Source organism: Arachis ipaensis, chromosome B10 (genome assembly GCF_000816755.2).
Source record: "Arachis ipaensis cultivar K30076 chromosome B10, Araip1.1, whole genome shotgun sequence".
Classification (NCBI taxonomy): Eukaryota; Viridiplantae; Streptophyta; class Magnoliopsida; order Fabales; family Fabaceae; genus Arachis; species Arachis ipaensis.
Genome location: NC_029794.2, coordinates 106,395,670 through 106,403,921, shown reverse-complemented (window position 1 = coordinate 106,403,921; position 8,252 = coordinate 106,395,670). Strand labels below are relative to the sequence as shown.

At 39.0% G+C, this 8,252-nt stretch overlaps 1 long non-coding RNA gene across 1 annotated transcript in view; it reads left to right on the top strand.

Annotated features, from left to right (window-relative positions):
• LOC110268286 overlaps positions 1-7,235 on the top strand; it is a 17,565-nt gene extending 10,330 nt beyond the window's left edge. Inside the window, exons 2-3 of the long non-coding RNA XR_002356457.1 lie at positions 4,227-4,232; positions 6,937-7,235. This is a non-coding gene — a long non-coding RNA (uncharacterized LOC110268286). The remainder of the gene's footprint in view (positions 1-4,226; positions 4,233-6,936) is intronic.

The following is an 8,252-nucleotide window of genomic DNA, read 5'->3' as shown; positions in this document are numbered from 1 at the left end:
TAAAAAAAAAGAAATAAAATAACCAAACAAATAATATAATAATTTTTTTTTAATTTTTGTTGGACCTATCGGATTTGCGGATGCAATATACTAGCGTTTGATATTGATACTATGTATTACGGATCAAATATCTATTATCTATTATGAATAAATTACCATTTGTATCCATAAAAGATATCGATGCTGATAAATGTATCCATATAAAAATAAAACGATAATTATAATCACGGAAGATGGCTTCCGTGTGCCAAGAGTACCCGAATATATCTTGGCACAAGGAAGCCATCTTCCGTTGGTACAATTGTCGTTTTATTCTTATATAGATACATTTGTCAGCGTTTGTATCTTTCATGCATACAAATGGTAATTTATTCTATCTATTATCTATTACTAATTTTACAATCAAAATGTGCTACATATCACTCTCTCATTATAATTGAAATCAAATCTTTTTCTCCAAAATTAAAGAGTTCTCTCATCCTCTCTCTTCTTTTCTCTATCTCTCTCATTCATTCACACACTTTATCTCTCTTATATATCATTATCAATGACTAATTACAAATTCGACAATCAAAATGTACAACATGACATTCTCTAATTGTATTCAAATTAAATTAAAATTAAAATTAAAATATAGCTATATTATACATTATATCACTACAAAATTTGTATTTGTTTGTGGTAGTTTTTTAATGGGAGTTACTAAAAACCTCCATAATATATTTTAGAGAAAAGGACAAATTAGTCCCTGACCTTTTAACCCGCGGACATTTTCGTCCCTGACCATTGAAAAATACTTTTAAGTCCCTGACGTCCCTAAAAATTAGACGGATCAGTCCCTCCGTCCATAAGCCGCCGTCAGACCCAACGGAAAAGGCTGACCTAGCTCCCCCTCTGCTTATGTGGCTTAACAGCGTTCCCACATGGCATGTTAGTGGGATGGAGCTTTTGAAAAAGGGACACATAAGTCCCTCTCACTCAAAACGACGTCGTTTTGTGTGCTGCCCCTTATATACACTCTCATCCCTTTCGTTATGTACAATGCCTATTACACCCACAGAACTTTTACAGAATTACATTAAACCCTAAAGAAGACCAAAGATCAAATGCAGTTATACTCTGTTTCTCCCTCCAAAAAAAACCACCATCCAGACTGAGAAGGTTTCGGTGTGCATTCGCTGTCGAAGAGGGAGAACCATATAGTGTTGTCTGATTTGCCGTCTTCGTCACCGAAGGTAAGAATCAGTTGCATTGCTTAGTGAGTCGATTGTGTAGTTCAATAGTTATGAAAGTATGAACTGTTGTACATGCATGGTGATAGTAATGGTAAAAATTGTATGTATGTTGTAACCGTGAAATTGATTCCATGTTAGGGCAAAGGAAAGTTATTGGTTGATTTCTGTTTCTATTTTTTGAAGGAGATTGATGTTTGAGTGTAGAGTTGGTTATCATTGATTTCTATTTTTTTTTTAAATGGTAGATGTGTTTATGGTGCCAGTTTTCCACCATGGAGGTAGTTTTGTCAGAAACAGTAATGATTCCCTTGTTTATCAAAATGGAAAGGTAGAGAAATTTCCCGAAATTGACCTAGATTTTGTGAATTTTGGAAACTTGATCACACTTTTTAAAAGCTTGGGGTACCAGTCGTACAAGGCAGTTTATTGGTATGATCCAATGAGTGATGACGTTGAGTCAGGGCTGCACAGTTTGACAGGGAATGCAGGGATTAATGCCATGCGAGAGAACAAAATAAAGAATACAAAGACGGATGAGTTTTACCTGTACTTTGACCACCCTGTTGATGAGCCTGAGATTGTGGAGGATAGTGGAAACAAAGGCAATAGTCCTGTGTTAGAAGATATTCAGAGTTCATCTTCAGATGATGGGTACGAGAGTACGGAGGATGAGCCCTACAAACCTCCACCACCCGGATATGAAAGTGACAGTGATGATGGTGATAATAGTGCTGAGGACAGAGCAGGCAAGAGGAAGAGAGTTAGTAAGGGAAAGGAAAAAATTGTGACTCCAACTAAGCCATCTGCAAAGAAGCCAGCTGCAAAAAAGATAGGTGTGAATAGAAATAGGAGAAGTTGGCAAAAGAAGGGACAAAGTAGTGGAATGGGGGCATCTGAGGTGAATAGAAGGCAACAGGCCAGGTCTGAGCCCAATGAGCAGCAGGCCAATTCTGGGCCCAATGAGCAACAGCCCAATAGAGATCCAACTGTGAGGTTCTATGTTAGTGCAGTCCAAGATGATGATGATGACCCCATATATGACTACCATTATGAGGGTTTACACACTCCTATATCATCAGATGATGAGTCCAGCAAGCACACATTTCCTGAATTTGATGATGATTATGCTTTTGGAGAGAGCCGGTTTGAGTTAGGGACTAAGTTTGCAATGATAGAGAGATTTAAAGAAGTTGTGAAAGACTCTTTCATTGCTGAAGGTAGAGAGCTTAGGTGGATTAAGAATGACAGGGAGAGAGTTAGGGTGGGATGCATGAATGATGAGTGCCCGTAGTTAGTTCATTTGTCATACAACAAATCACTGCAATGTTATCAGGTGAAGACTTACAAAAACGATCACACATGTGCAAGGGACCTAGGGAGTAACACTACAAGAATATGGCCGATTAGCTACCACAAAAAGAGTCGTAAAATCGTCGCTAATCCGACGCTGATCAACATTGGATTAGTAAGAAGGTGGAGAAGAGAATGAGTACACAGCCTCACATGAGAACAAATGAAGCTGTTGACTTTCTGAGAGAGGAGTTCTCACTCACTGCACATCCCAAAATGGTCTATAGAGCAGTTAAGGAGGCAAGGAAAAAGATAATGGGCAATGAGAGGGAGCAGTACAATAATGTGAGGGATTATTTATTTGAAATTCTAAGAAGCAACCCTGGGTCCAGGGCAGAGCTGTGTATAACTCCAATTCCTCAATCCCCTCCTGTGTTTGATAAGCTCTATATAGGGTTAGAGGCATGCAAGCAGGGGTTCAAGAGTGGATGTAGGCCTCTAATCCACCTTGATGGTTGCTTCCTAAAAACATACTATGGTGGACAACTCCTAACTGCAGTGGCCCAAGATGCGAATAATCAATTTTATGTTGTTGCTTATGGAGTTGCAAGGTCTGAAACTAAGGAGTCTTGGAAGTAGTTTCTTACTCTACTTCAGGAGGATCTGGGGGATATACAAACTCATGGTTAGAATTTTATGTCCGACCAACAGAAGATAACATTCATAACTCTTTATATACTTGATACTGGTTGAATTATTTCATTCTGAATTCTGCATCAGTTGGATAGTTATTCACTGTTATGCCTAGTTTAATAATGCATTTGTTCAGAAATTACTGGTTATGTTTAATGGTGAAATTTTTGTGTACTGTGTTAGGGATTGCTACCTGCTTTGAAAGAAGTGATGCCAAATGCACATCACCGAAACCGTGTGATGCACATTTGGAAAAACTTCATAAACCGATTTAAGAATTTGTATATTTGGGAGGTGGTTTGGGATTGTGGCAGGTGCACCACCATACCCGAATTCAAAGAACAGATGGAGAAGCTCAAAGGCATTAATCAGGGGGCATGGGAATATCTTTCCAAGTTTGAGCTAGCTACTTGGGTGAAGGCATATTTCTCCTACGGGCCAAAAGTGGACAACCTCACGAATAACATGTGTGAGGTGTTCAATTCAAAGATAGTCAACTATAGAAGTAAGTCTATCCTCACAATGTGTGAAGAAATTAGGTGCTATATGATGCGGAGGATGGTTAAGCATAAAGAGCTACTTAGTGATTATACTGGAAAGCTCGCACCAGTTCAGCAGAAGAGGATGGAGCGTCTAATAAGGCCTAGCAATAAATGGTGCGCAGAGTGGACAGGTGATGATGCACGTAAGCGTTTCGAAGTTAGTCGTAAAGCTGCAAAGGTGGACGTGGATCTTATCAGGCAGACCTGCTCCTGCAACAAATGGCAGCTGACTGGTTAGTTTTAATATATTGTTTTCTATATTTTAAGTTGCTGGCTAAATGGTGTTTTATTAATGTTTCATTCTGTTCTGGTTCATGATGTTGTTTTCTGTGTTAGACATGCCATGTATCCATGCCATAGCAGCAATAAGGAAGAGGCATGATCATCCAGAGGATTATGTGCATCCATGGTTATGCATGAAGTCAATACACAAGACATATGCTCATTGTATTCAGCCTGTGCCAAGTGAGGAGTTCTGGACAAGGACTGAGTATTTAAGGCCGGATCCTCCTATCATAAAAAGACCAATTGGAAGGCCAAAAGTGCACAATAGACAGAAGGATCCAGCTGAGCCAATGATGCAACAAGGAGAAAAGTTGAAGAGGTCATTCAAAGTCACTTGTAGTAAGTGTGGTTCAACGGGACATAACTACAAGACATGCAAAGGCGCTCCATCTGACCCCAATTGGAAACCTAAGACAAAGAAGCCCAAGAAAGGTTTCACATCTCAGTCATTGGCAGTCATCCCACTGTCACAGTCAGCTCCAACTAATACTGTAAGTAATTTGCTGAAGGAGTAATCTGTTTGATTTCTTAACTGGTTAGGAATTTATGTGTCTTATTGAATGTTTATTTAGTGTCTATTTCCTGTTTGGTCAGGATGCTCCATCTGGTTCAGGATCATAACATACCTAGTCAGCAATCCACACCTGCTGTAAGTTACTAATTGTTCAACGTGTATCATTAATTAATTAGTGACTAATTTGTCTAATCTTTATTACTAATTACAATGCTTCTCAACCCAGGTCTCAACACAGGTCTCAAGTGGTGTCACCCCAGGTCCTTCCAACCCTGTGGCAGCAATACCAATAGCACCTCAAGTCAGGCCAGGACCAATAACCAGAAGGACACTGTTTCGACCTCCACTCCAAGTTCCATCTATAGTGGCCCAAAAAACTCAAGCAACTCCATCGAAGATGAGGCCCAAGCAGAAGATATTCAGGCCACCAGCTCTACTATGCCCCAGTCCACTACCCCCTCAAAGTCAACCAAATCCCATAGGCCCACAACCACCTCTAGTCATCCCAGGACCAAGTGGCAAGTGCAGCAGCTACCCAGGAGACATTAGTAGCATCAAGCATGGCCACAACCAAAATATTCAAATTCATCCCTAATCCACCTTCCATCGTTCCAAAGAAGTGAAGAACTGTGTAACTTTGGGCATTCCACTATGCCTTGTATTAGCTTTTAGTTATGTTGATTTTGCAGTTTGGCTTATACCTATTTCTGCACAGTTTGGCTTATGCCTTGTATTTTGTGTTTGAGGCTTACTTTTGACATCTTAAGCTTCTTCAAACTATCCAGTTTAGGAGACTTGTTCATTTTGGGAAGATTTAGGAAACTATGGCTATGAAAAACTTGTTTAGCAATATAACATCAACTTTCTAAATTATGTATGCAACTACTAAGTCTCATTTTTCAATGTTTCCATCTTTATTTAGATATTCAAAACATAAGTTCAACATACAGATATTATAACTAGAGTTCCATTTAGATTACAAGATCCATAACTTGCCAAAATGGCATGTTTCAATACACAAGAAAAACCTAGAACATCCCATTCTCTATCATGATTTCTATAATTTATCTCTCAAGCAATAGCTATATAAAAAGCAACAAAAATAGCAAATATAATTACAGAAAAACACAAGGCTAATGGGTTTTTCTTCTTCTCCAAAACAATAATCTTCTCTTCCAAAACAACCATTCTATGATCCAATTCATCTTCCTCTTCCTCTTTCTCTTCTACAAGTTCAACATGTTTCTCAACCAAATGTCTGCTGTCAAAGATGCAACAATTGCTTCCTATTCTGGCAAGATGCTTATCGACCCAAAAAAAATTGCAATGAGGTTCCTTTCCTTGTCAAAATCACCAAAATCATCTACTGTCTGCATCCATCTCAGATCAAACCAAAGCCAGAATTTTTTAACTTACCTTATAGAATGGACAACCCAAGAAGATTATGTTAGGGTTGCTAATGGTCCTCGACATATACATTATCGCATAACCTCCACAGAAGTACCTCGGGGCGACGACGTCATTTGGATGGTCAGCATGAACAGCACAAGGAATTGAGCTTGAAACAGAATTTTCTTCTCTTACTCCACTAACGCTTCTTCTTGAGGTTGATGATGCTCCCTTCTTAGCCATTGCTAAAATCTGAACAACTCTTCTCCTCACTACCAGCCACCACCATAAACGAACGACCTAAATGAATTTTAGGATTAGGGCAGCACATAAAACGACGTCGTTTTGAGTGAGAGGGACTTATGTGTCCATTTTTCAAAAGCTCCATCTGACTAACGTGCCATGTGGGAATGCTGTTAAGCCACGTAAGCAGAGGGGAAGCCAGGTCAGCCTTTTCCGTCGGGTCTAATGGTGGCTTATGGACGGAGGGACTGATCCGTCTAATTTTTAGGAACGTCAGGGACTTAAAAGTATTTTTCAATTGTCAGGGACGAAAATGTCCACGGGTTAAAAGGTCAGGGACTAATTTGTCCTTTTCTCTATATTTTATTTGTGATAAATTATAAAACCCCCTAAATAATTAACAAAAACTCTCAATATTATAATACTCCTAATTTAATTAATTATAAAATAATCCAACCTAAACAAATATTCACTTAGCTCATATAAAAAAATTCAAAACAGGGCTTGAGAGAGAGAAAACGAAGGAGAGTGAGATTGAAACCTTAGAATCCACCGCCACCGCCACCGCCATCATCTCTGCCATTGTTGTCGTTATTGTCTCCTTCGTCGACACGTCACCACTGGAGTTATGAATGAAGGACAAGGTGATCGTGGAGCCTCTCCTCTGCTTCTGCATCGTCTTCCACGGCGGGTTCTTTCGCTGGTTCTGCTTTTGCTCCGGTGGCTTGAAGCACTCAGAGCGCAGTTTCGGCGCGGACGCGGTGGCACTGGCAGAGTAGATTTGGAAGGCGAGCGAGCGGGAGTCTCTGGAAGCTTCGATTGAAGCTACTTTTGAAGGTATCAGATCTCTTGGAACTAATTCTCATGTCGTTCCAAGTCATTGCGGTGAGAATTTCTTCCTAATTTGTTCTTGTTTAGTTCGGGACTTAAATTTTCTCACTCACTTCCATTCAGAATTTGTTCAGACAATCTCCGTGTTTGTGAGAGAGGTGAATTGAATTTGATATCTCTATTAACTCTAATTTGTGTCTAGTTCAGCTTCATACGGATACTTTCTCACTTGCTTCTATCATCTCAATGAATCCAGATTGCTATTTTTGCACCTCTTCTGTGGATTTTGTGAACTGAATTGTAGAGAGTGCAAGAATTGCAATCCTCAACTCAAGCTTCTCATGATTTCTAAAGTGAACGATAACCAAGCAATCATACAACTGATGCCCTCATTGCGGATTCAGAATCAGCATCTGCTACAATTAATGTTAGCAAGAAAGTTTCACGCCAAGACATTGAGCCTGTAAGCAAATCCTACTAGCTTGTTGGGAAGCTAATTTAAAGAAATAAAATAAAATCTTAAAACAAAATTTGTTTACAGATGCAGAATTAGATAGAAAGATGCCTACAAAATTTTTTAAATGATCTTGCTTATATGTTGTATCTGCTTTGGTAATGTTAAATTTGTTATAATAGCCGTTACCAAACTGAGTGAAAGCCGTATTTGCCTTGGATAGTCTTATATACTCCTCCTTTTTTTGACACATGTGTTGCTAGAATTTGGCTGATGCAAAAAAGAAAGGCATTAAGGATGAATTTCAGAAGCTTATCTCCGAGTGGCCCAAGGAAGTTATTAAGTACAGAAAAGGACAGGATCAAAAGGTAAACCATCTCAGTGCTAAGAAATTTGCTTTTCATATTTCTTAGTTTGTGCCCTCTAAGACTAATGTGCTATATTCTCTCATTTTTATTTGATCTACTCGCAGACACTAGCATCATCTTTAAAATCTGATATCGTTGCCATGGTTAGTCAACTAAACATTTCTTCCAATCATACCTTTTTTTCTTATTTCTTGGTGCCAGCATATTGATTAATTTTCTTTGTTTGAATGCAGGTTTCAGCAATAGTCTCTTTTGTCTTTGTATTTGTATTTGTTTGCAATTTCATCTTTAGCTTTCTGCCTTATGTCGACAACTTTGCAAGCATTGGAGGTTTCGTATCAGGGTTACTTTTTGGATCTGTACTTCTACCCAGCAGAAAGCTTGAAGTTTCGTATCAGGTTTCGTATC